A 27,358-nucleotide genomic window follows, 5' to 3' on the forward strand; every position below is an offset into this window, starting at 1 on the left:
GAGGCTGGGAGGAGGGACTGCAGCGCCTCCGTGAGGCTGGGAGGAGGGAGTGCAGCGCCTCCGTGAGGCTGGGAGGAGGGAGTGCAGCAACTCCATGAGGCTGGGATGAGTGACTGCAGCGCCTCCATGAGGCTGGGAGGAGGGACTGCAGTGCCTCTGTGAGGCTGGGAGGAGGGACTGCAGCGCCTCCATGAGGCTGGGAGGAGGGACTGCAGCGCCTCTGTGAGGCTGGGAGGAGGGACTGCAGCGCCTCCATGAGGCTGGGAGGAGGGACTGCAGCGCCTCCGTGAGGCTGGGAGTAGGGACTGCAGCGCCAGCGTTAGGATCTGACGGAGCTGCGCGGACGCATTCTCCCAGCTCCGACGATCTATTCATTTATTTGTCGCTCTTCGCAGGTTGGCTTTTTCAACAGAGGCTACAAGGATAAGCTTGAAGAAGACGATGAGGACGCGGGACCCAGCAGGAGCCCGGCCGAACCCGACGCCCTCTGCGCCTAACAGCCGAGGAGCGCGCTGCAGCGGAGGGGATGTTGGACCGGCAACGCCAAACCCCGGAGAGATCAGACACCGCCGGACAGTCAAAGCCAACAAACAGGACAAGGAAATCAAAAGGAGGGAGCGTCCAATCGAACTGAAGGCCGAGCGGATCTGGGAGCTGATTGTAAAACATTAGCCAGGGTGGTCTGTAGGGTGAATGTCTCTCAGCTTTCCCCCTGCCCCACATCCCAGCTCCTGAATCAGATCTCCCTCCCCTCCACCCAGCCCTCCGTGCCCCTCCCAACAACCCAACTCTGATTTTGCCTCAAACCCAAAGTATCAGAAAGGGGAATAACCGTTCCACGTGCATCCCTCCCCCATGGAGGTGCCTGGAGCAGAGACCCCCGCAGCTCCTGAGAGACCCCGGCTTCTGGGCACAGCTTTTCCCAGCTTGGTTTAAAGAGGGGGTGCTGTTGCTCCTTGAACCCCATTTTTCAGAGTCTGTCCCTCTCTGAAACCCTTTTACAGCATCTCCCCCTCCCCGAACCCCTTTTATAGAGTCTCCCCCCTCCCCGAACCCCTTTTATAGAGTCTCCCCCCTCCCCGAACCCCTTTTACACAGTCTCCCCACTCCCCGAACCCCCTTTACATAGAAACATAGAAGATAGGAGCAGGAGTCGGCTATTTGGCCCCTCGAGCCTGCTCCGCCATTTCATGAGATCTTGGCTGATCATCCAAATTCAGTACGATAGCAAAATACTGCAGATGTTGCAAATCCGAAATAACAACAGAAAATGCTGGAAAAACTCAGCAGGTCAGGCAACATCCATGGAGAGAAATTTGAGTTGAAGTTTCGGGTCGAACCCTTCTTCAAAACTGGAAAGAAAAGAAAATAGATCGAAGGCAGTACCCGGTCCCTGCTTTCTCCCCATATCCCTTGATCCCTTTAGCCTTAAGAAATATATCCAACTGCTTCTTGAATATATTTAATGAATTGGCCTCAACTGTCTTCTGTGGCAGAGAATTCCACAGGTTCACCACTCTCTGGGTGAAGGAATTCCTCCTCATCTCAGTCCTAAATGGCTTACCCCTTATCCTTAGACTGTGACCCCTGGTTCTGGACTTCCCCGCCATCGGGAACATCCTTCCTGCATCTAGTCTGTCCAGTCCTGGTAGAATTTTATAAGTTTCAATGAGATCCCCTCTCATTCTTCTAAACTCCAGCGAGTATAAAACATGAACAGATTGAAACTCTGGCAGCGGTGGGATCCAAACTCACGCCCGCGCAGCGACTGGAGCCTTAATCCAGCACCGTAGACCGCTCGGCCGCGCTACGGCGTTACAGAGTTTCTCCTTCCCCGAACCCCTTTTGCAAAACTACAAAAAAAGACAGACCTGCATTTCTATAGCGCCTTTCTCCACCACCCGACATCAAAAAGTACTTCATTGGCTGTAAAATGCTTTGAGAAGTGTAGTCACTGTTGTAGTGTAGGAAACAGGGGAGCCAAATTGCGCACAGCAAGCTCCCACGAACAGAAATGTGATAATGACCCGATAATCTGTTTCAGTGATGCTGATTGTTGATGTTGGCCAGAACACCGGGTATAACTCACCTTCTCTTTTTCAAAATAGTGCCATGGGATCTTTTACGTCCACCTGAGAGACCCATTGGGGCCTCGGTTTAGCGTCTCATCCAAAAAACGGTACCTCCGACATTGCAGCACTCCCTCAGTACTGCCCTTCTAACAGTGTGGCGCTCCCTCAGCACTGCCCCTCCGACAGTGCAGTGCTCCCTCAGTACTGCCCCTCCGACAGTGCAGCGCTTCCTCAGTACTATCCCCTGACAGTGCGGAGCTCCCTCAGCACTGCCCCTCCGACAGTGCAGCGCTCCCTCAGCACTGCCCCTCCGACAGTGCAGCGCTCCCTCAGTACTGCCCCTCCGACAGTGCAGCGCTTCCTCAGTACTATCCCCTGACAGTGCGGAGCTCCCTCAGCACTGCCCCTCCGACAGTGCAGCGCTCCCTCAGTACGGCCCCTCCGACAGTGCAGCCCTCCCTCAGTACTGCCCCTTCGACAGTGCAGCGCTCCCTCAGTACTGCCCCTCCGACAGTGCACCGCTCCATCAGTACTGCCCCTCCGACAGTGCAGCGCTCCCTCAGTACTATCCCTCCAACAGTGCAGCGCTCTGAAAGTGACCAATAACTGACTCTGATCTTCACCCCGAACCCCCCCCCTCCCCCCTCAGTACAACAGGGTCACCGGGAGAGGGGGGGGTGAAACTTTGCCCCCATTCCCAGTCCCCTCAGGGGCTGAGCGAGCGAAACTGAGTGGCCCCAGTGAACTCATTCCCCAGTGTATTGGGTAACATTTTATTTAATAATTAACTGTAACTTTATTCCCCTGTGTTCTGGTTAACATATCCAACTTAGGGAAATGATTCTTCACTTGATCCTTGTGTTTTAGTTATATATATATTTTTAGTCGTTCCTGATTTGTGGGCGTCGCTGACAAGGCCAGCATTTATTGCCCATCCCTAGTTGCCCTTGGTGGTGGTGAGCCACCTTCTTGAACCGCTGCAGTCCGTGTGGTGAAGGTACTCCCACTGTGCTGTTAGGGAGGGAGTTCCAGGATTTTGACCCAGTGACGATGAAGGATCGGCGATATATCTCCAAGTCAGGCTGGTGTGTGACTTGGAGGTGAACTTGGAGGTGGTGGTGTTCCAATGCGCCTGCTGCCCTTGTCCTTCTAGGTGGAAGAGGTCGCGGGTTTGGGACATATATATGTTGATTTCGACGTTCCAATCCAGCAATTATCTGTGACATTATTCACGGTGTGTTGATTTCTATGTTCCATTTCACAATCAATTGTTGTTTCCCTGTGTATATGTTATCAAATTCAATTTAACAAGTAAAATGTATTCCTCAGTGTATTGCTTATCATGTCCAAATTGGCCAGGGTATAAATAGTTGTAGACTCGTAGAACGGTTACAGCAAGGAGGCCATTCGGCCCGTCGAGCCTGTGCCGGCTCTCTGCAAGAGCACTTCAGCGAGTCCCGCTCCCCCGCACTTTCCCCGTAGCCCTGCAATTTTTTTTCCTTCAGGTACTTATTCAATTCCCTTTTGAAAGCGGTGATTGAATCTGCCTCCACCTCCCTTTCAGGCAGTGCATTCCAGGTCCTAACCACTCGCTGCGTGAAACTGTTGTTCCACATGTCGCCTTTGGTTCTTCTGCCAATCACCTTAACTCTGTGTCCTCTGGTTCTCGGCCCTTCCGCCAATGGGACCAGTTTCTCTCTATCTGCTCTGTCCAGAACCCTCCTGATTTTGAACACCTCAATCAGATCTCCTCTCGACCTTCTCTGCTCCAAGGAGAGCGATCTTTGAAAGTCATCCGTTCGCTCCTGTCCCCATCGAACCGGTCAGTGTCCCGTGCCCTTGAACCTGGGCACATAAAGAGGAAGAAACACTGGGAGCAAGTATTTTGAAATGAGATGGTATCGATCGATAGGCATGTGCTGGTTTAAATGATGGATGTGGTGAGTTACAATGGCTGCTTCCAGTACAGGAGTGCTACTTTAAATAGGTTCAAACTGTTTTATTGCAGACACAGTCTTAAGTTATTCATCCACTGTTTAAAGTTAGACTTGTTTTCTGAAATTTTAGATATGCCATTTCAATTTATAGATAAGCTGCATTAAAAACATAAGAAATAGGAGCAGGAGTCGGCCATTTGGCCCTTCGAGCCTGCTCCCCCATTCAATAATATTGAGGCTGATCTTCTACCTCATCTCCACTTTCCTGCACTATCCCCATATCCCTTGAATCCCTTAATATCCAAAAATCTATCGATCTCAGCCTTGAATATACTCAACGACTGAGACTATGACCCCTGGTTCTAGACTCCCCAGACAGGGGAAACATCCTCCCTGCATCTACCCTGTCAAGCAAGCTCTGTAAGAATTGCGTATGTTTCAATGAGATCACCTCTCATTCTTCTAAACTCTAGAGAATATAGGCCTAGCCTACTCAATCTCTCCTCATAGGACAATCCTGAAGAGATCGCAAAGTCTCTGTTTGAAGAATGGACTCGGTCAAGAATATTTTGTGGACTTTATGGGTGTGGTAAACCACTGTATTGTATATTGCCACCTCTGGGTGGCGCTGTGTATGGAGGCATGCCTCAGCTGACTCCACCCACCACTGTGTGGGTTTCGTTCAGACTTGTTCAGTCACTCACGAAGAAGCATGGTCTCTTCTTAGCTAATAAAAGCCTTATTCATCTCTTCTTTCGACTCATCATCTCTTCTTCGACTCATCACCTTTTATGAAGTAATTGATAAGCGTATCAATTTTATTAGCTAAAAGTTAAATGGCGACACCTGAGGAGCAACAACAGCAACGGATACAGCAGACATTGCTGAGAGCCCTCAGACCACCACGCCTGGACCTCGACCCTCAAGATGTGGGTGCATCAGCCAAGTTTGAACACTGGCTGAGCTGCTTTGAATCCTTCCTCGCAATCTCACAGGTTACAGAGGAGGATCACAAACTGAAAATTTTGACCGCCCAGGTGAGCCATCAAGTATATATGCTAATCCGGGACTCTAATACGTACGTGGCGGCCCTCGAGCTACTAAAAGGGCAATATACGCGCCCAGTGAACACAATTTACGCCCGACACCTCTTGGGATCCCGCAGGCAGCAACCGGGAGAATCGGTAGGGGCATTTGCACGGGCGCTACTGGCACTCTGCAGAGACTGCGATTGTAAAGCGGTAACGGCTGTGGAGCACGCGCAGGGACTCGCCTGTGATGCCTTCGTCAGGGGCCTCCAGTCAGACCACACCCGGCAGAGACTGCTAGAAAGCAAGGAACCCGACCTGAAGACGGCCATTGCCCTTGCGCTCTCGTTAGAGGAGGCCCACCGAAACCTCGAGGCATACCCCCGTAACGGCGCCGAGACATGGCAATCGAAACCGTGGGACACGGGACCGCCGCCCCCGGCACCAACCGCTGCAGCGACCCAACCGAGACAGCAGCCTCCGGTAAGAACTGCTTCGATGCCCAGTAACCAGGCCCAAAAATGCTATTTCTGTGGCCAGTTAAAACATCCCAGAGCGCACTGCCCAGCTAAGACAGCTACCTGCTCGGGCTGCGGGAAGAAAGGCCATTACGCTAACGCCTGCAAGGGGAAGCCAGCCAGCAGCGCAGCGTGCGGGCCGTGGGAGCAGCCATCTTATCCGCCATTTTGTGTACCCCCGGCCGCATGGCATCCGCCGCCATCGTATCCAACGCACTCAACCGCCATTTCGTCACCGGAACCGACCACCGTCTCGGCGGATGACTATAGTGACTCACTAAGCCACATACTGGCCTCCGTGACGTTGGATCAAGGCCACCCTCACCATCTATCCAGCTCCATGATGGATATCGCGGTAAACGGCCGCGCCACCAGTTGCCTGATCGACAGCGGGAGCACAGAGAGTTTCGTCCACCCCGACACGGTACGTAGCCACTCCCTCACGATTCTGCCAACGCACCATCGCATTTCTATGGCGTCCAAGTCCCAGTCAATGGACATCAGCGGCTACTGTGTGGTGACCCTGTCAGTAGGGGGCACTGAATATCAAAAATTTAAACTGCTAGTCCTGCCCCGTCTTTGCGCTGCCGTCCTGCTAGGGTTGGATTTTCAGTGCCACCTTAAGAGTGTCACACTAGCATACGGTGGACCCCTCCCCCCACTCACAGTCTGCAACCAACAACTTTTAAATCGCCCGCTGCAAACCACCTGCAGCCTTTCCACATTAAAAGTCCCCCCCCCTCCCCTGTTCGCTAACCTCACCCGCGACTGTAAACCCATCGCTACCAAAAGCAGGCGGTACAGTGCCGGGGACAGAGCTTTTATCAGCTCTGAGGTGGAGCGGCTCTTGAAGGAGGGCATTATCGAAGGTAGCACTAGCCCCTGGCGAGCCCAGGTTGTAGTCGTTAAAACCACTGCAAAACGCCGCATGGTAATCGACTACAGCCAAACCATAAACCGGTACACCCAGCTGGACGCGTACCCCCTCCCTCGCATATCTGATATGGTCAATCAGATTGCGCAATACAAAGTATTCTCCACCATCGACCTTAAGTCAGCGTACCACCAGCTGCCCATCCGCCATGAGGACCGCCAGTATACTGCCTTCGAGGCAAACGGCCGCCTCTACCACTTCCTTAGGGTCCCCTTCGGCGTCACCAACGGGGTTTCTGTCTTCCAAAGGGAGATGGACCGAATGGTTGACCAGAACGCGCTGCGCGCAACCTTCCCCTATTTGGATAACGTCACCATCTGCGGCCACGACCAGCAGGACCACGACGTTAATCTAGCAAATTTCCTCCGTACGGCCCAACGGCTGAACCTAACGTACAATAAGGAAAAATGTATGTTTCACACCAAGCGCCTGGCCATCCTCGGCTGCGTGGTGGAGAACGGAGTCATCGGGCCCGACCCCGACAGAATGCGCCCCCTAATGGAGCTACCCCTTCCCCACTGCCAAAAAGCACTGAAGAGATGCCTGGGGTTTTTCTCCTACTACGCCCAGTGGGTGCCCCTCTATGCAGACAAAGCCAGGCCCCTCATCAAAGCCACCTCCTTCCCCCTGACACCAGAGGCGTGTGCAGCCTTCACTCTTATCAAGAACGATATCGCGAAGGCCGCAATGCACGCGGTGGATGAGTCCATCCCCTTCCAAGTGGAGAGCGATGCCTCCGACTTCGCCCTAGCCGCGACCCTTAACCAGGCGGGCAGACCCGTGGCCTTTTTCTCAAGGACCCTCCAGGGCCCCGAGACGAGACACTCCTCCGTCGAAAAGGAGGCCCAGGCTATTGTAGAAGCGGTGCGTCACTGGAGGCATTACCTGGCCGGGAAATGATTTACCCTGCTCACTGACCAGCGTTCAGTAGCTTTTATGTTTAATAATAAGCAGAGGGGTAAAATCAAGAACGACAAGATCTTGAGGTGGAGAATCGAACTCTCCACCTACAATTATGATATCTTGTATCGGCCAGGGAAACTCAATGAGCCCCCAGATGCCCTATCACGTGGTACATGCGCCAACGCGCAGAGTGATAGGCTGCAGTCCCTCCACAATGACCTCTGCCACCCGGGGGTCACCAGGTTTTTCCATTTTATCAAATCCCGTAACCTGCCCTACTCCATCGAGGAGGTCAGGACCATGACCAAGAGCTGCCAAATCTGCGCCGAGTGCAAACCGCACTTCTATAGGCCGGACAGAGCAAGCCTGATCAAGGCCACCCGCCCCTTCGAACGCCTGAGCGTCGATTTTAAAGGGCCCCTCCCCTCCGCTGACCGCAATGTGTACTTCCTCAACATAGTTGATGAGTACTCCCGTTTCCCCTTTGCCATCCCTTGCCCAGACATGACCAGTACCACGGTCATCAAGTGTCTGAATGACATCTTCGCTCTGTTCGGGTTCCCCAGCTATATACATAGCGACAGGGGCTCATCGTTCATGAGCGACGAACTTCGGCAGTACCTGCTAACAAGAGGTATCGCCACGAGCAGGACCACCAGTTACAGCCCCCGGGGGAACGGCCAGGTGGAAAGGGAGAACGCGACGGTTTGGAAGGCAGTCCTCTTAGCACTAAAATCTAAGGGCCTTCCGACCTCCCGCTGGCAGGAGGTCCTCCCTGCAGCGCTTCACTCCATTCGGTCACTGCTTTGTACTGCCACTAATGCGACCCCTCATGAGAAAATGTTCGTTTTCCCCCGGAAGTCTACATCGGGAACCTCGCTACCGGCATGGTTGACTTCTCCTGGGCCCGTCCTACTGCGGAGGCACGTGAGGACGCATAAAACGGACCCCCTGGTCGAGCGGGTGCACCTCCTACACGCCAACCCCCAGTATGCCTGGGTGACATACCCAGACGGGCGGGAGGACACGGTCTCCATACGAGATCTCGCACCCTCGGGTACCCCTGAATTACCACCGTTATCCCCCTTACCACCGTTATCCCCCTTACCACTGTTATCCCCCACCACCCCTCCCAACCCAACCCCTGCAGACGGCATGCCAAAGCCCCAGGAATCTTCGCCAACCACCCAGACACCAGACCCGACGTCGGATGCTGCAACACCACCGCCGCCACCACGACGATCAGGACGTCAGACAAGGCCTCCTGATAGACTTAACTTGTAGTACCCTTCACCCCGCCGGACTTCACATTAAACAAGGGGTGAATGTGGTAAACCACTGTATTGTATATTGCCACCTCTGGGTGGCGCTGTGTATGGAGGCATGCCTCAGCTGACTCCACCCACCACTGTGTGGGTTTCGTTCAGACTTGTTCAGTCACTCACGAAGAAGCATGGTCTCTTCTTAGCTAATAAAAGCCTTATTCATCTCTTCTTTCGACTCATCATCTCTTCTTCGACTCATCACCTTTTATGAAGTAATTGATAAGCGTATCAATGGGATTTTTCTGAGGGTATTTTCCCTGTGATGGAATCGCCCTGTGCAGATACGTGCAGAAAAACAGGTTTGTTAAAACTCCAGAGAACGCATGGCAGTTGGCTGTGACAAAAGAACTGTCAGTCATCCAGAATGTATGGGTTCGCCCGACAGTCCTGGGAAAAGGAAGGGTGGGGGCCATTGACAAGGGGGCTGAGGACCCTGAGGCACCCGTCAACTTGAACCTATTAGAAAGCCACTCTAATATGCGAAAGCACTTCTCACCTCCATCTCAGAAGAGAAGCAGAACAATGAACCCACTGGCCTCAGCCAGCCGAAGAGGAGCCAGTTTTTCCCAACACAAAGACCGAGAGATGTCCCAGACTTAGGGCCATTAGTCCAATCACGGAATACTCATGGGTCTGATGATGGCCCATCACTGATTAAGCACCGGAGTGCTTAGAAACAAAAGGATTTTAAAGATTGGCGGGCAAGATAGTGGTAGCGAGACTCCTATAAAGATAGATCCTTTTCCACCATTCTCTCTCTCTCTCGCTCCAGCTCCACCAAGATCAACCTAACAAGAAGAAGTACCAGAGGAAGAAGTACACTGAGACTGAGAACCGCATACCCCTCACAGGGAACGGCCTCCGGGCAGTGACTTCCCACAGCCGAGCGGAGCAATCGAGACCGACTGTGTGTGGTGGTAAGCACGGTCTCGAGTGTCCCAAGCCGGTAACCAGATATCCCAGTCGAGCTGGGTGAGGTGTGAGGGGCTCAGGGTTTTTCTCAGAAGTGAAGTTTTTGGGCTATTCCGGGGGGGAGCTTCGTTTGGTTCAGCCATCGAAGGGGCTTATGCGACTGGGTAATTCGTTGGTAGGGGTGGAGTTAGAGTCCACCATAGCAACAAGGGAATTACTGCTTGTTATAGGCCCCAGTTTTGTACTGTATGTATGTTGTTTGTAACCTCGATCGTATTTAGAGAGTGATTTCGTTTAGTAGTGCATCTTTTAGCCAGTGTATGTTAGACCAAATAATATAAGTATGATTTTTCACCAAAGCATTCCTGTCCGTGACTTATTCCATTAACACTCTGAATAATAATTCCCGGGTATAGAACAGTCATAAGGCGGGGGCGATTCGAACCGTCCGTCTAGCAATTGGGCTAGGATCAAAACCACTTACAATCCCCCCATCCCAGGAACCAGTCTGGTGAACCTACGCTGCACTCCCTCTATGGCAAGTATATCCTTCCTCAGGTAAGGAGACCAAAACTGTACACAATACCGCAGGTGTGGTCTCACCAGGGCCCTTTATAATTGCAGGAAGACGTCTTTAAACATAGAGACATAGAAACAACTTTATTACAAGAGGATTTGAGTATGAGTAAAGGCCAACATACCATTTGCTTTCCTAATTGCTTGCTGTACTTGCATGTTGACACACGCACACACATGTATAGATTCCACTAATAATGTTACCTCTCAACAGAGCATATTTCTGCAATATTGTATTGATGAGCTAAGTATACCCAGTTACATGGGAACATAAGAATTAAGAGCAGGAGTCGGCCATTTGGCCCTTCGAGCCTGCTCCGCCATTCAATAAGGTCATGGTTAATCTTCTACCTCATCTCCACTTTCCCGCCCGATCCCCATATCCCTTGATTCCCATAATATTCAAAAATCTATCGATCTCTGTCTTGAATATACTCAACGACTGAGCCTCCACAGCCCTCTGGGGCCGAGAATTCCAAAGATTCACCACCCTCTGAGTGAAGAAATTCCTCCTCATCTCAGTCCTAAATGGCCGACCCTTATCCTGAAACTATGCCCCCCAGTTCTAGACTCTCCAGCCAGGGGAAACATCCTCTCAGCATCAACCCTGTCAATCCCCCTTCAGAATCTTGTATGTTTCAATGAGATCACCTCTCATTCTTCTGAACTCCAGAGAGTATCGGCCCATTCTGCTCAATCTCTCATCATAGGACAGCCCTCTCCTCCCAGGATTCAATCTCAAGAACCTTGGTTGCACTGCCTCCAAGGAACATTGTACACAGGCTGCCTTAGATTATAGACATATTGCTTGGATTTATAATTCTAATGTTGTGAGTTATAGTTCAGCCATTTCATTCATACTTCAGGGGAAAAATTCAGTTGTTTGTGCCTCCCGTTAGCGCCTTAAGAGGGCGCTAATGGGGCGCAAAGCGACTAGCGCCCGGGCGCAGCGATGTTTGCGCCGCTCACGAAATTAACTAGACATTTTGCGGCGGCGCTAAACACTACCGCCACGATCTCCTGCGCCGGCAGATCATGACGTCAGTCGAGTGCGCAATGCCCCGGTAGCGCCCCGGACCGGATATTGAGTGGCACCCCCTGCCTTACCCGCTGTCGCTAGCAACAACAGGTTGAGGGGAGCGTTTTGCAGTCAGAAAGGGACTGGGGGAGCGCTATTTAAAGGCGGCCGCTTCCTGCGGTTTTTTGTTGGTGACATTTTTGCACCACGCATTCTGAGAGAGATCGAGAGAGAGAGACTTCTGGAGAGATTCAACGCTGTGTGAAGGAGTTTTGAGTACTGAGCAGCACTTTGCAGGTTTATTTTGATTTGCTCTTCCTTGCTTCGCCAGCGCTCCGAGGTAATGCCTCGCTCCTCGGCCTTTGTACCTTAAGACAGGTGTGAAGTGTCTGATTTAGAACTCCAATCACCCCTGGAGGTGATTGAAGCCAAGTTTGCCGTCAGAGGCGATAATTAGCGCCAGGCGCTAAACTTTGCGCAGGACCGATAAAGGTGCCCCAAACGGGCCGATACTGAAATTTTCCCCCTTAATGTTTTACATTATATAAATGCCAATTTGAAGAACACATATAAAACATTTAATTACATGCTGTGCGTATTTAATTGAAAACTCTCCCATATTGACAGACATATCTTTGAACAACAGCAACTGGTATTTATTCAGTGCCTTTAACATAGTAAAACGTCCCAAGGTGCTTCACGGCATCGTGAATCAGACAAAATTGGACACTGAGCCCCTAAAGGAGATATTAGGACAGGTGACCAAAAGCTTGGTCAAAGAGCTGGGTTTTAAGGACCGTCTGAAAGGAGGAGAGTGCAAGACATTTCTTTTCGGGACATCGTAGGCTTAAGATTCTGACCCGAGAATTATAAGTGAGTAATTGACACAAACGTGGATTCCGACATAACTTTTTTGAGACATCAGAGATCACAGGTTACAATATAATGTCAAAACTACACTTGTTGCAATGCAATGCCCGTCACCACGAACATATGTTGTGGCTGGAATATACATACGATCACCCACAGATGGTCAGTTCGTGTTGATTGTAGGTTCTTTGGGCCGGCTGAGCAAGTCACACGCCTCTTCCCACTGCAGCAGGTCCTCGTAGGCGAGATGATTGGCCGAGCCTCCTCTTCCCGCTGCAGCAGGTCCTCGTAGGCGAGATGATTGGCCGAGCCTCCTCTTCCCACTGCAGCAGGGCCTCGTAGGCGAGATGATTGGCCGAGCCTCCTCTTCCCACTGCAGCAGGTCCTTGTAGGCGAGATGATTGGATGATCCACCTCTTCCCACTGCAGCAGGTCCTCGTAGGCGAGATGATTGGGCGATTCTCCTCTTCCCACTGCAGCAGGTCCTCGTAGGCGAGATGATTGGGCGATCCTCCTCTTCCCACTGCAGTGAAGATATATTTTTGGTCATTGTCTTTTATACTTCTCAGTAAATCAGTCCAGGTGCTGCAAAGGGTCGTTCCCTCCTTTCTTCGGTATGTGGGAGGAGTTGGTCGAGTTGGCATTCTTCCATTGTGTCCTGAGTCCACTGGTTATCATCGGTTATTTACGTCTTTTTCTCCTTATCAGATTCGAGGCCACGTAAACAATGTCTGAGAGGATTGCGAAGTTTGCAGAGGTGATCAGCAACACAATATGCGTTGTGCAAAGCTCGTTGAATTGTTGTTCTGTCTGCAAGGCTTCCTTTCAGGAGGTCTTGATTGTAGCTTTGTAACACCTCATTGTCTACTTCCGTATCTTTATATAGCTTGGAGCCGCAAACGTTCGCTCGTTGATTACGGAATTTGCGCAGCCACATGGCCTTCGGTCAAACAAAATATACAGCCAATCTTAATCAGCAAAAGATATTTTGCTACAAGAGAAAGGCAAAGGGGGTAAGCAGGAATTTCCAGAGCTTAGGGCTTGAGAGGGAACTGAGTGACACCAGTCAGTGTACAGATATCTCCCTGAGAGTGAGGAGACTGAGAGACACCAGTCAGTGTACAGATATCTCCCTGAGAGAGAGGGGACTGAGAGACACCAGTCAGTGTACAGATATCTCCCTGAGGGAGAGGGGCCTGAGAGACACCAGTCAGTGTACAGATATCTCCCTGAGAGAGAGGGACTGAGAGACACCAGTGTGTGATGAAATATGCCATTCATCATTCATCTGTATTCTCTGTGTGTGATTGTGCCTGTGACTGTGGTTTAGTTTCAGTTTCATTTCCTTTCCTCAGTTCCATTTCCTCACCTGTATTGTATTGTGTGTAGGGCTCCGCCCATACCTGGCCCCTACTTAAACAGGCCCAGCGTGTCTCACATCCAGTACAGCAGACCTCTGGATGGGAGACACTTCTCCACTGTGTATTACCTTCTGAGTTAATAAAAGCCTTGCGTTGTTCCGTTAACATTGAATCTCGGATTTATTGAGGCACATCAATTTTATTAACTCATTTTTGAACACAATGGATCAACTCTTGAAACCGGAACATTTGGTTTTGGACCAGAATGCTTCGGATGCATCGGCACGCTTCGGACACTGGTTTAAGTGTATGGAATTCTTCCTGGACAATTCCGCAGCCATCACAGGCGCTACGGATGCCGAAAGTATGAAACTCGGAATCCTGTGGAATTGGGTAAGCCACCGGGTATACCCCCTCATCCAAGACGCCGACACGTACCCGGCCGCCTGCGACATCTTAAAGGCACATTACCAGCAGCCTACGAATGAGGTGTATGCTAGGCATCTGCTCGCTACTCGCGCACAGCGACCTGGGGAATCGCTGGATGAGTTCCTAGTCACCCTGAAAACGCTTGGCAAAGACTGCAAGTGCCAAGATGTAAAAGCAGCAGTGTACACTGACGAGCTTGTTCGTGATGCCTTTATCACAGGCTTCAGCTCCACTTACATCCGGCAGAGACTACAGGAAAAAGCGGGATTGGACCTGAAACAGGCTGTGGACACAGCGCGATCCCTGGATGTGGCCCAGAGAAACTCGGACGCCTACTCTTCAGCCCGCGCCGCCCACGCCGCCACGTGTGCACCAAGGGCGCCGCCATCTTGGAAGGCATCTTCCCCGCCCGGCAGCCCGACACCGTTGGGGCCCCGCTCTCCCCACAGAAGCCCTACGACAGCCGCGACGCGTCGGGGACCCAACTGCTACTTCTGCGGGCAGCTGAAGCACACCAGAAACCTGTGCCCGGCGAAAGGCACCACCTGCTTTTAAGTGCGGTAAGAAGGGGCACTTCGGGAAGGTGTGCAGAGGGAACCCCGCCAGAAAACCCGCCACTGCCGCGTGTGCGCCGAGGGAGCGGCCATCTTGGACGCCATCTTGCCCGACCTCGTGGGGTCCGCCATCTTGTGAGCAGACAGCGTGGACGCCATCTTGTCTCGATCAGGGCCCTACAGTGGCATCGGTCACAGTGGACCAGACCAGGCCGCACCCGCTATCCAAATCAATGGTGGACATCGAGGTAAACGGGTGCGGGGTTAAATGTTTAATTGACAGTGGAAGCACAGAGAGTTTTATCCACCCTGAACTAGCACAACAACTCTCTCTAACGGTGGTCCCTACTCGGGGTACCATCTCTATGGCTGATAAAACCCAGACATCGACCATTATGGGTTACTGCGCGGTACAATTGTCCGTTAACGGAACTGTATACGATAATTTTAAATTATTAATCATGAAGAATCTATGTGCGAGCGTGATCTTGGGCCTGGATTTCCAGTGCCACCACCAAAGCATCACGCTCAATTACGGTGGGTCCCAGTCGCCCCTCACAGTGTGCGGTCTGGCTACCCTGAAGGTAAAGCCGCCTTCGCTATTCGCGAACCTTACCCCTAACTGCCGGCCAATAGCAACCAAAAGCAGGAGGTACAGCTGGGAGGACAGGTGGTGTATCGCGACCGAGGTAGAAAGGCTCCTGAAGGAGCGCATTATTGAACGCAGCAACAGCCTGTGGCACGCCCAAGTGGTGGTGGTGAGGGGTAGCGAGAAGAAACGGATGGTGATCGACTATAGCCAAACGATCAACAGGTACACCCAACTAGACGCCTACCCGCTACCCCGCATATCAGAAATGGTGAACCAAATCGCCCAATACCGGTTGCTCTCCACCATCGACCTCAAGTCAGCGTACCACCAGCTCCCTATCAGACCAGAGGACTTGCCCGTACACTGCCTTCGAGGCGAACGGACGCCTCTACCAATTCCTCAGAGTCCCCTTTGGGGTGACGAATGGGGTCTCGGTCTTCCAGAGGGAGGTGGACCGCATGGTCGATGACCACCACTTGCAGGCAACCTTCCCCTACCTCGACAACGTCACCATCTGCGGTCACAACCAGCAGGATCACGACTCGAACCTCGAGAGGTTCCTGAAAACCGCACAAAAACTCAACCTCACTTACGAGGACAAGTGCATTTTCAACACCACGCGCCTCTGCATACTAGACAGCGTGGTGGAGAATGGGGAAATCGGACCAGACCCCGACTGATTGCGCCCCCTACGGGAGCTGCCCCTGCCCAACACTCCCAAAGCCCTGAAAAGGTGCCTGGGGTTATTTTCTTATTATTCCCAATGGGTCCCCAACTACTCCGACAAAGCCCGCCCCCCTCTTGAAAGCATCCTCTTTTCCGCTCTCTGCTGAGGCCCACGTCGCCTTCAAAAGCATTAAGCGGGATATTGAGCGGGCCACGCTACAGGCAGTGGACGAGAACACTCCCTTTCAAGTGGAAAGTGAAGCGTCTGACTTTGCCTTGGCGGCCACCCTCAACCAGGCGGGGCGGCCCATAGCTTTCTTCTCGAGGACCCTCCAAGGGCCCGAGATCAGACACTCCTCCGTGGAAAAAGAGGCCCAAGCCATCGTGGAGGCAGTGCGCCACTGGCGCCACTACCTAGCCGGCAAACGCTTCACCCTACTTACCGACCAGTGGTCGGTAGCATTTATGTTTAATAATAAACAGAAGGGGAAGATCAAAAATGATAAGATTCTCAGGTGGCGGATCGAGCTCTCCACCTTCGAGTATGACATCATTTACCGGCCAGGGGCCCTTAACGAATCCCCCGACGCCCTCTCACGAGGGATGTGTGCCAGCGCCACCGGGGATCGGCTACAGACCCTCCACAACGACCTCTGCCACCCAGGGGTCACGTGGCTGTTCCACTTCATAAAGTCCCGCAACTTACCCTACTCGATTGAGGAAGTTCGGTCTCTGACCACGAACTGCCGCACTTGCGCTGAGTGCAAGCCTCGGTTCTACCGCCCAGATAGAGCCCACTTAATCAAAGCTACACGGCCCTTTGAGCGGCTCAGATTAGATTTCAAGGGCCCCCTCCCGTCAGTCGACCGCAATGTTTACTTCCTGAATATTGTGGACGAATACTCCCGTTTCCCATTCGCCTTCCCCTGCCCAGACATGACCAGCGCCACGGTCATTAAATGCCTCAACAGCCTGTTCTGCCTGTTCGGTATGCCAAGCTACATCCACACAGATAGGGGGGCGCCCTTCATGAGTGAAGAGCTACGCCAGTACATGCTGTCCAGGGGGATCGCCACGAGCCGTACCACCAGCTACAACCCCCAGGGTAACGGCCAGGTGGAGCGAGAGAACGGGACAGTATGGAAAGCAGTCACTCTAGCTCTAAGGACCAAGGGCCTCCCTATCTCCCGCTGGCAGGAAGTCCTCCCAGATGTGCTCCATTCGATACGGTCGCTATTGTGTACGGCCACTAATGCCACGCCTCATGAGCGAATGTTTGTTTTTCCCCGGAGATCCACCTCAGGCGTATCCATGCCGTCATGGCTCTCCACCCCAGGTCCAGTATTGGTACGAAGGCATGTGAGGGGCCACAAGACGGACCCTCTCGTGGAGTCAGTGCACCTACTCCACGCCAACCCCCAATACGCATATGTCCGGCACGCCGATGGAAGGGAGGACACCGTGTCCATAAAAGATGTCGCCCCAGCCGGTAACAACAACAACCACGACAACAGCAGCAACAACGATCACAGCAACTCTTATCCACCCACTACTCTTTCATCACCCCCGGAAGAACATCGACCAACGGTACCCCCACCAACTACCCCTTCAACAACCCTGGCGGCGCCCCCGGCAGAGACCCAGGAGGCCACCGAGGACACCCAGCCGACACCCGCGGCACCACAACAGCCACGTCGGTCACAGAGGACTATCAAACCCCCGAACAGACTAAATCTGTAGAAGGGGTGAATGTGATGAAATATGCCATTCATCATTCATCTGTATTCTCTGTGTGTGATTGTGCCTGTGACTGTGGTTTAGTTTCAGTTTCATTTCCTTACCTCAGTTCCATTTCCTCACCTGTATTGTATTGTGTGTAGGGCTCCGCCCATACCTGGCCCCTACTTAAACAGGCCCAGCGTGTCTCACATCCAGTACAGCAGACCTCTGGATGGGAGGCACTTCACCACTGTGTATTACCTTCTGAGTTAATAAAAGCCTTGCTTTGTTCCGTTAACATTGAGTCTCGGATTTATTGAGGCACGTCACAGTGTATAGATAGCTCCCTGAGAGAGAGACTGAGAGACACCAGTCAATGTACAGATATCTCACTGAGGGAGAGGGGACTGAGAGACACCAGTCAATGACTGGTGTCTCTCAGTCCTCTCTCTCAGGGAGATATATATACATTGTACAGATATCTCCCTGAGAGAGAGGAGACTGAGAGACAACATTCAGTGTACAGGTAACTCCCTAAGCGGGAGGGACTGAAAGATAACAGTCAGTGTACAGATATCTCCCTGTGAGAGAGGGACTGAGAGACACCAGTCAGTGTATAGATATCTCCTTGAGGGAGAAGGGGCTGAGCGACATCAGTCACTGGTGTCTCTCAGTCCCTCCCCCTTAGGGAGATATCTGTACAGTCAGTGTACAGTTATTTCCCCGACAGAGGGGGACTGAGAGACATCAATCAGTGTAGAAATATGTTCCTGAGAAAGAGGGACTATTAGACATCAGTCATTGTACCGATAGCTCCCTGAGGGAGAGGGTACTGAGAGACACCAGTCAGGGTACAGATATCTCCTTGAGATAGAGGGCACTGTGTGACACCAGTCAGTGTACAGATATCTCCCTGAGAGACGGGGGACTGAGAGACACCAGTCAGTGTACAGATATCTCCCTGGGAGAGAGGGACAGAGAGACACCAGTCAGGGTACAGATATCTCCCTAAGAGAGAGAGGGGACTGAGAGACACCACTCAGTCTCTCTCCCTCAGGGAGATATCTCTACACTGAGATACATTACTCAGTGTACAGAGAACTCCCTGGTGCAATGGGAGGACTGAGAGACACCAGTCAGTGTAGAGATATCACCCTGAGAGAGAGGGGACTGAGAGGCACCATTCCGTGTACAGATATCTCCCTGAGGGAGAGGGACTGAGAGACACCAGTCAGTGTACAGATAACCCCTGGGGGAGAGGGACTGAGTGACACCAGTCAGCATACAGATATCTCCCCGAAAGAGAGGAGACTGAGAGACACCAGTCAGTGTACAGATATCTCCCTGAGAGAGAGTGGACTGAGAGACACCAGTCAGTGTACAGATATCTCCCTGAGAGAGAGTGGACTGAGAGACACCAGTCAGTGTACAGATATCTCCCTGAGGGAGAGGGGACTGAGAGACACCAGTCAGTGTACAGATATCTCCCAGAGGGAGAAGGACTGAGAGACACCAGTCAGTTTACAGATATCTCCCTGAGGGAGAGGGACTGAGGGACACCGGTCAGTATAAAGATATCTCCCTGAGAGAGAGTGGACTGAGAGACACCAGTCAGTGTAATGATATCTCCCTGGGGGAGAGGGAATGAGAGACACTAGTCAGTGAACAGATATCTTGTTGAGGGAGAAGGGGCTGAGACATCAGTCAGGGTACAGATATCTCCCTAAGGGGGAGGGACTGCGAGACATCAGTCATTGTACCGATACCTCCCTGAGGGAGAGGGGACTGAGAGACACCAGTCAGTGTACAGATATCTCCTTGAGATAGAGGGGACTGTGTGACACCAGTCAGTGTCGAGATATCTCCCTGAGAGTGAGGGGACTGAGAGGCACCAGTCAGTGCACAGATATCTCCCTGAGAGTGAGGGGACTGAGAGACACCATTCAGTGTACAGATATCCCCCTGAGGGAAAGAGGACTGAGAGACACCTGTCAGTCCCCTCTCTCTCTGGGAGATATCTGTACACTGAGAGACACCAGTCAGTGTACAGATATCTCCCTGAGAGTGAGGGGACTGAGAGATACCAGTTAGTTTTCAGATACATTCACCCGCCTTGGTTCGATATCCCTCGATACCCTCAACCAACTAAACTCTATTTGTCTCGGTCCTGGCGGTCCCAATTGACCCCCAGTATCCACAGCTTTTTAGGGGCGAGAGTTGCAGATTTCCACTACCCATTTGTTTAAAGAAGTGCTTCCTGACATCACCTCTGAATGGCTTAGCTTACTTATTCTGTTTTGTCCCTTCCTGCTCCCAAGTCCCTCCTAACTCCTAATTTAAATCTGCAAACTTTGATACACAGCTTCATCCGAGTCATGACTAAATAATGTGAACCGATGAGGCTACAGGAGACACCACTTGTCCCATCCCGCCAATCTGAGGTCCTACCCTTTCTCCCCACTCTCTCTTTCCCACCTCCTAACCAATTTCCAACCCAAGTCTACAGGTTGGGCGATATGGCAGATGCAGTATAATGTGGATAAATGCGAGGTTATCCACTTTGGTGGCAAAAACAGGAAGGCAGATTATTATCTGAACGGCAATAGATTGGGGGAAGGGGAAGTGCAACGAGACCTGGGTGTCCTTGTGCACCAGTCGCTGAAGGTAAGCATGCAGGTGCAGCAGGCGGTTAAGAAGGCAAATGGTATTTTGGCCTTCATAGCGAGAGGATTCGAGTACAGGAGCAAAGATGTCTTGATGCAGTTGTACAGGGCCTTGGTGAGACCACACCTTGAGTATTGTGTGCAGTTTTGGTTGCCTTATCTGAGGAAGGATGTTCTTGCCATGGAGGGAGTGCAGTGACGATTCACCAGACTGATACCTGGGATGGCATATGAGGAGAGATTGGGTCGATTGGGCTTATATTCGCTAGAGTTTAGAAGAATGAGAGGGGATCTCATTGAAACTTTTAAAATTCTAACAGGACTAGACAGACTAGATGCAGGAAGGATGTTCCCGATGGCGGGGGAGTCCAGAACCAGGGGTCACAGTCAAAGGATAAGGGGTAAGCCATTTAGGACTAAGATGAGGAGGAATTTCTTCACCCAGAGAGTGGTGAACCTGTGGAATTCTCTACCGCAGAAGGCAGTTGAGGCCAATTCATTAAATATATTCAAGAAGGAGTTAGATATATTTCTTAAGGCTAAAGGAATCAAGGGATATGAGGAGAAAGCAGGGACAGGATACTGAATTTGGATGATCAGCCATGATCTCATTAAATGGCGGAACAGGTTCAAGGGGCCGAATGGCCTACTCCTGCTCCTATCTTCTATGTTTCTATGTCACGGTGGCGCCGGTCGGAGTCGGGTTCTGGCTCGTGGGCAGGTCCAGCCACCTGCCGTTGAGGGCCCCATTAAATATGCAAATCAGTGACATCAGGGGTATAGGAAGTCCCGCACCAGAATGGATGGTCAACAGGAAGCGCAGACCCCAGGCAGGAAGTGAAGCCCCCAGGCAGGAAGTGAGGCCCATAGACAGGAAGTGTCACTCATCACAGCCCCAGGACATCACTGCAGGAGTTCCTCAGTGCAGTATCCTAGGCCCAACCATCTTCAGCTGCTTCATCAATGATCTTCCCTCCATCATAAGGTCAGAAATAGGGATGTTCGCTGATGACTGCACAGTGTTCAGCGCCATTCACAACTCCTCAGGTAATGAAGCAGTCCATGCCCACGTGCAACAAGACCTGGATGACATTCCGGCTTGGGCTGATAAGTGGCAGGTAACATTCGCGCCACAGAAGTGCCAGGCAATGACTATCTCCAACAAGCGAGAGTCTAACCACCGCCCCTTGACATTCAACGGAATTACCATCGCCGAATCCCCAACTATCAATATTGTAGGGGGTTACCATTAACCAGAATCTTAACTGGACCAGCCACATAAATACTGTGGCAACAAGAGCAGGTCAGAGGCTGGGTATTCTGCAGCGAGTGTCTCACATCCTGACTCCCCAAAGTATTTCCACCATCTACAAGGCACAAGCCAGGAGTGTGATGGAATACTCTCCACTTGCCTGGATGAGTGCAGCTCCAACAACACTCAAGAAGCTTGACACCATCCAGGACAAAGCAGCCTGCTTTATTGGCACCCCATCCACCACCTTAAACATTCACTCCCTCCACCACCAGCGTACTGTGGCTGCAGTGTGTACCATCTACAAGATGCACTGCAGCAACTCGCCAAGGCTTCTTCAGCAGCACCTCCCAAACCCGCGACCTCTTCCACCTAGAAGGACAAGGGCAGCAGGCGCATGGGAACACCACCACCTCCAAGTTCCCCTCCAAGTTACACACCATCCTGACATGGAAATATATCGCCAATCCTTCATCGTCGCTGGGTCAAAATCCTGGAATTCCCTACCTAACAGCACTGTGGGAGTACCTTCAGCACACGGACTGCAGCGGTTCAAGGCGGCGGCTCACCACCCCCTTCTCAAGGGCAATTAGGGATGGGCAATAAATGCTGGCCTTGCCAGCGACGCCCAGTGCCCATTAGCGTATTATAAAAAAGGGTGCGTTTTGGTGTCGGGGTTAAAGTTGGGTTCAGGGTTCATATTGGTGTCAAGGGTTAAAGTTGGGGTCAGGGTTTGTGTTGGTGTCCAGGGTTAAAGTTGGGGTCAGGATGTGTAAGGCTTGCAAAATTACACAATTTCCCCCAAAGTAAGAAAGTGGAGATATTGGACTGTTTGAAGGAAATATTGGGCCAAAGGGATTTAAAAAAAATCAAAACCCCAGGAAGATTTGGCTGGTTTAAAAGGCATGTTCAGACCTGCGAAAAACTGTGACACAGGGGAGGTAGGATGGGCCCCCGAAACAGACAGTTTGAGTATTGGGCCATCTGGGAATGTTCTGGGCCACCCCAACCTTTACATAAAGACAATAAAACCTGTTCCCGCTGAAACTCGCAGAGCCACCAAGGTACATGAATAAAACAATACATGCCCACAGCAAAACAAAAGAAAGAACTTGGCCCAGCAGGAAACAACAATCAAACAGCAGTTCAAAACCAATCAGAGAGATTTCCAAAACGTTTTTATATTTTAAACTGGTTTCAAGGCAATCCCGAAACCAGTTAAAGGCCAATTAAGAATAGATGGACCGTCCCCGAAGCTCGTTAAAGTTAGATGGGCCATCACCGAAGCTCGTTAAAGATTTTAAAAGATATTAAAAATAACGAGCCCGCCCAAATTGACAAAGGAACCAGAGATTTGGCGGTCAGATAAGCCAGGCCTCAAACCAGTATAATTGAGGCCTGCTTGTTCAGTGAAACAGTCAGTTGAGATGTTGGTTCAAGTTCAGAGTCCAGAGCAGCACGTCAAGTTCAGTACAGGAGAGAAAGTACGGTTCAGAAAAAGATATCATCATTACCGTACTTAGTCGGAGAATCAGAGACTTGAAGAAAGAAGCAGAAAAGGAAAGTCGCAGCAACCAAAGGCTTCAAGAAACCAACAACTACCAATATTACCACCAACCAGGCAATACTGGGCCACCGCGACCAACAAGAAACCAACCACCGAAAGTTCAAAAATCAAAACTTGTTTCCACTCTACAGGCTAGTCTGACTTACCCCTGGGTAAGATTTGACACAAAAGACCCTAAAAACTTTACCTAACCAAAGAAAATTGGGTACTTACCCGATACATCCAACTACGCAGCTAACCGCATCAGCAGACAAACCCAAACTGAAGACCCAACGCAGGGGCAGTCTTCCACCACGTCCGAGGTACAGCAGGCCCCAACCGCCAGAACTAAGGAGAACCCCGAAATCGCGAACCTCTACAATCTGTCAAGAAAGTCGTTTTGGTCAACGTTTCCTGGTCCTCTGGATTTTGACCTAGTTAGGATAGTGGGGTTGGGAGTGTAAGGGATTTTTGTCTATTGTAATTCTCCCTCGCATATTCTGAGTATTCCCCACCCTTTTAGAGTATAAGATTTTATTGTATTGTATATTTTAATGTCTCAAAATAAAGATCTAAATTCTTTTGACCAACTCAGGTGTCTGTTGCAATTTCATTACAACCCCCAAATAAGTCCAAAGTCTAGAACCAAAGGAGTGGGAGTGATTCGAACCGCTCAAGGGAGTCAGAGGTAAAGGTAACCACACACACCACCCCTTACAGGTGCCTGTTGGTGTCAAGGGTTAAAGTTGAGGTCAGGGTGCGTGTTGGTGTTGGGGGGTTAAAGTTGGGGTCAGAGTTCGTGTTGGTGTCTGGTTAAAGTTGGGGTCAGGGTTCGTGTCAAGGGTTAAAGTTGGGGTCAGGGTGCGTGTTGGTGTCGGGGGTTAAAGTTGGAGTCGGTGTATGTTGGTGTCGGGGGTTATAGTTGGGGTCAGGGTTTGTGTTGGTGTTGGGGGGTTAAAGTTGGGGTCAGAGTTCGTGTTGGTGTCTGGTTAAAGTTGGGGTCAGGGTTCGTGTTCGTGTCAAGGGTTAAAGTTGGGGTCAGGGTGCGTGTTGGTGTCGGGGGTTAAAGTTGGAGTCGGTGCGTGTTGGTGTTAAAGTTGGGGTCAGGGTTCGTGTTGATGTCGGGGGTTAAATTTGGGGTCAGGGTGCGTGTTGGTGTCGGGGTTAAATTTGGGGTCACGGTTTGTTTTGGTGTCGGGGGTTAAATTTGAGGTCATGGTGCGTGTTGGTGTCGGGGGTTAAATTTGGGGTCACGGTTCGTGTTGGTGTCGGGGGTTAAATTTGGGGTCAGGGTTCGTGTTGGTGTCGGGGGTTAAATTTGGGGTCACGGTTTGTTTTGGTGTCGGGGGTTAAATTTGAGGTCATGGTGCGTGTTGGTGTCGGGGGTTAAATTTGGGGTCACGGTTCGTGTTGGTGTCGGGGGTTAAATTTGGGGTCAGGGTTCGTGTTGGTGTCGGGGGTTAAATTTGGGGTCAGGGTTCGTGTTGGTGTCGGTGGTTAAATTTGGGGTCACGGTTCATGTTGGTGTCGGGGGTTAAAGTTGGAGTCTGGTTTCCTGTTGGTGTTAAAGTTGGGGTCAGGGTTCGTAATTGTGGTGTATGTGCCTTTAAGAGCAATTGTGGTGTATGTGCCTTTAAGAGCCCCAGGTGTGCGTAATGCCGGTAATTGCCACTTGGGCTATATAAGCCTGTGTATTGTGTATATCCTTTAGAACCCCCCCCCCCCACCCAGACTTGCTTAGTAAATACCTATGAACCAACTCTTGTCTTGTGTCTTTATCTACACACGGACACTACAGTGTTGATGTCAGGGGTTAAATTTGGGGTCACGGTGCGTGTTGGTGTCGGGGTTAAATTTGGGGTCACGGTTTGTGTTGGTGTCGGGGGTTAAATTTGAGGTCACGGTGCGTGCTGGTGTCGGGGGTTAAATTTGGGGTCACGGTTCGTGTTGGTGTCGGGGGTTAAATTTGGGGTCACGGTTCGTGTTGGTTTCAGGGGTTAAATTTGGGGTCAGGGTTCGTGTTGGTGTCGGGGGTTAAATTTGGGGTCACGGTTCGTGTTGGTGTCGGGGGTTAAATTTGGGGTCAGGGTTCGTGTTGGTGTCGGGGTTTATAATTGGGGTCAGGGTGTGTGTTGGTGTTGGGGATTAAAGTTGGGGTCAGGGTTCGTGTTTGTGTCGGGGGTAAAGTTGGGGTGTGGGTACATGTTTGTGTCGAGGGTTAAAGTTGGGGTCAGGGTTCATGTTGGTTTTGGGGGTTAAAGTTGGGGTCGGGGTTCGTGTTGGTTTTGTGGGTTAAGGTTGGGGTCAGGATTCGTGTTGGGATCAGGGTGCGTGTTGGGATGAGGTTCTCTCCCAGCGTCAGTCGATCTTCACTCCTCCTCCCCGCTCAAGCTGTGGGTTAATTCAGGGCCTGTTTATTCCCTTCTCCCTCATGTTTGTCTAACCTCCCCTTAAATGCATCTCTGCTCTTCGCTTCAACCACTTCCTGTGGTAGCGAGTTCCTCATTCTCACCACTCTCTGGGTAAAGAAGTTTCTTCTGAATTCCTTATTGGATTTCTTGGTGACTATCTTATATTGATGGCCTCTAGTTTTACTCTTCCCCACAAGTGGAAACATTCTCTCTCTGTATCCACTCTATCAGAACCTTGCCTAATTTTAAAGACCTCTATTGGGTCACCCCTCAGCCTTCTCTTCTCAAGAGAAAAGAGCCCCAGCCTGTTCATCCTTTCCTGATAGGTGTACCTTCGCACTTCTGGTATCATCCTTGTAAATCTGCCCCCTCCCTATCTCTGAAATCTCCTCCAGCCCCTACAACCCTCCGAGCTCTCTGCGGTCCTCTAATTCCGGCCTCTTGTGCGTCTCCGATTTCCATCGCTCCACCATTGGCGGCCGTGCCTTCAGCTGCCTGGGCCCTAAGCTCTGGAATTCCTTCCCTAAACCTCTCCACCTCTCTCCTCCTTTAAGACGTTCCTTAAAACCTACTTAAACATCTGCCCTGATATCTCATGTGGCGCGGTGTCAAGTTCTCTTTGATCATCGCTCCTGTGAAGCGCCTTGGGCTGTTTTTGCTCCGTTAAAGACGCTGGATAAGCACTAGCTGTTGTTCCAGCCCCCTTTCTGCTTTCTGCATCAGGCACATTCAGACCCTCCCCAGAGTGATCTCCTCCTCCCATTACCCACCCCACCCCCCACTCCCCGTGATCCCCCCTCCATCTTCTCCATTCCGCCCCGAGGAACAGCCCATCCCGGGACACCACACACACACACACAGAAAGAGAAACACGGGATCAATGCAATGAGTTTTATTGCTGAGATCAGCCCATCACTCAAACAGCAGTGTGACAGGCTCAGGGGGGGCCATATGGCTGCCACCCCATTAACCAGAGCCTGCTCTTCCTCGATGAATCCTTCTTTCCCTGGGGGTATGGAGAGCTTGGGCTGGAGCGCCATCCAGGGATCGACCGCCCGTTACTAAAAACAACAATTGGACCCATCGTCGCAGAAACGCTTCCCTTCCTCAGCGTCTACAGAGCAAGGCGCAGCGACACATTCACCTCCGAGAAATAAGCATTGACTTGTGGTAGAATCTGTAATTCCAAACGAAGAGTTAATTCAGTGATCGTGCTGGAGCAGAGACAAGGGAACAAAAAAAATGAAAGAAAGACCTCAGGACGTCCCAAAGCGCTTCACAGCCAATGAAGCACTTTGGAAGTGTGGTCACTGCTGTGATTCAGTCCTTCTGACGCCGCGACAATCACACGGGGAATAGAATAGATTTTTTGGAACAGAGCTTCCTCCACAAGGGACGCTGAGCGCCGGGAGGAATTTACTCACCCACGAATTGGGAGTCCTGAGCCAGCAGCAGGAGGCCAAGAACCAGGACCAGGGCTTTCATCATCTCGAGGAGAGTTCCTCAGAGTCAGGAGCAGTGGGCTGGAGTGCAGAGGCTGTGTGTTCACTCCCAGAGAGTTTGCTGCAATTTATACTCACAGGGACAAGGAGTGGCTCCTGCCCTGGGAAAAGATCCTCAGTAAAGGTGAGACATGATTGGCAGTTCGACTCAGGAAGCAAGAAGGTGGGCGTGGACAGCCCCAGGGCTCAGCGCGTGATCCCGACAGAGAGATTGTCCCAGAACAAGTTATTCATCCACGTTTCACAAGCATGAAACATCAACTCCAAGCCCAATCTGACCCCACTCTGAACTCGGGTCCCCGCTCTGAACTCGGGACCCACACTCTGAACTCGGGACCCACACTCTGAACGCGGGACCCACACTCTGAACGCGGGTCCCACACTCTGAACTCGGGTCCCCGCTCTGAACACGGGTCCCACACTCTGAACTCGGGACCCACACTCTGAACACGGGTCCCACACTCTGAACGCGGGTCCCCGCTCTGAACACGGGTCCCCGCTCCGAACTCGGGTCCCCGCTCCGAACACGGGTCCCCGCTCCGAACTCGGGGCCCCGCTCCGAACTCGGGT

The 27,358-nt window shown here is 51.5% G+C and overlaps 1 long non-coding RNA gene across 1 annotated transcript; it reads right to left on the minus strand.

Moving 5' to 3' along the window:
* Positions 1-26,163: 26,163 nt before the first annotated feature.
* Positions 26,164-27,095, minus strand: LOC147095441 (uncharacterized). Its single transcript, XR_015074799.1, has 2 exons — positions 26,711-27,095; positions 26,164-26,463 (listed from the first exon to the last, which is right to left on the minus strand). It is a non-coding gene; the product is annotated as an uncharacterized LOC147095441 (long non-coding RNA).
* Positions 27,096-27,358: the final 263 nt, after the last annotated feature.

This window comes from Somniosus microcephalus, unplaced genomic scaffold, assembly GCF_052327205.1.
Source record: "Somniosus microcephalus isolate GS21.2 unplaced genomic scaffold, FLI_Smic_1.0 unresolved_chr1, whole genome shotgun sequence".
Taxonomy (NCBI): Eukaryota; Metazoa; Chordata; class Chondrichthyes; order Squaliformes; family Somniosidae; genus Somniosus; species Somniosus microcephalus.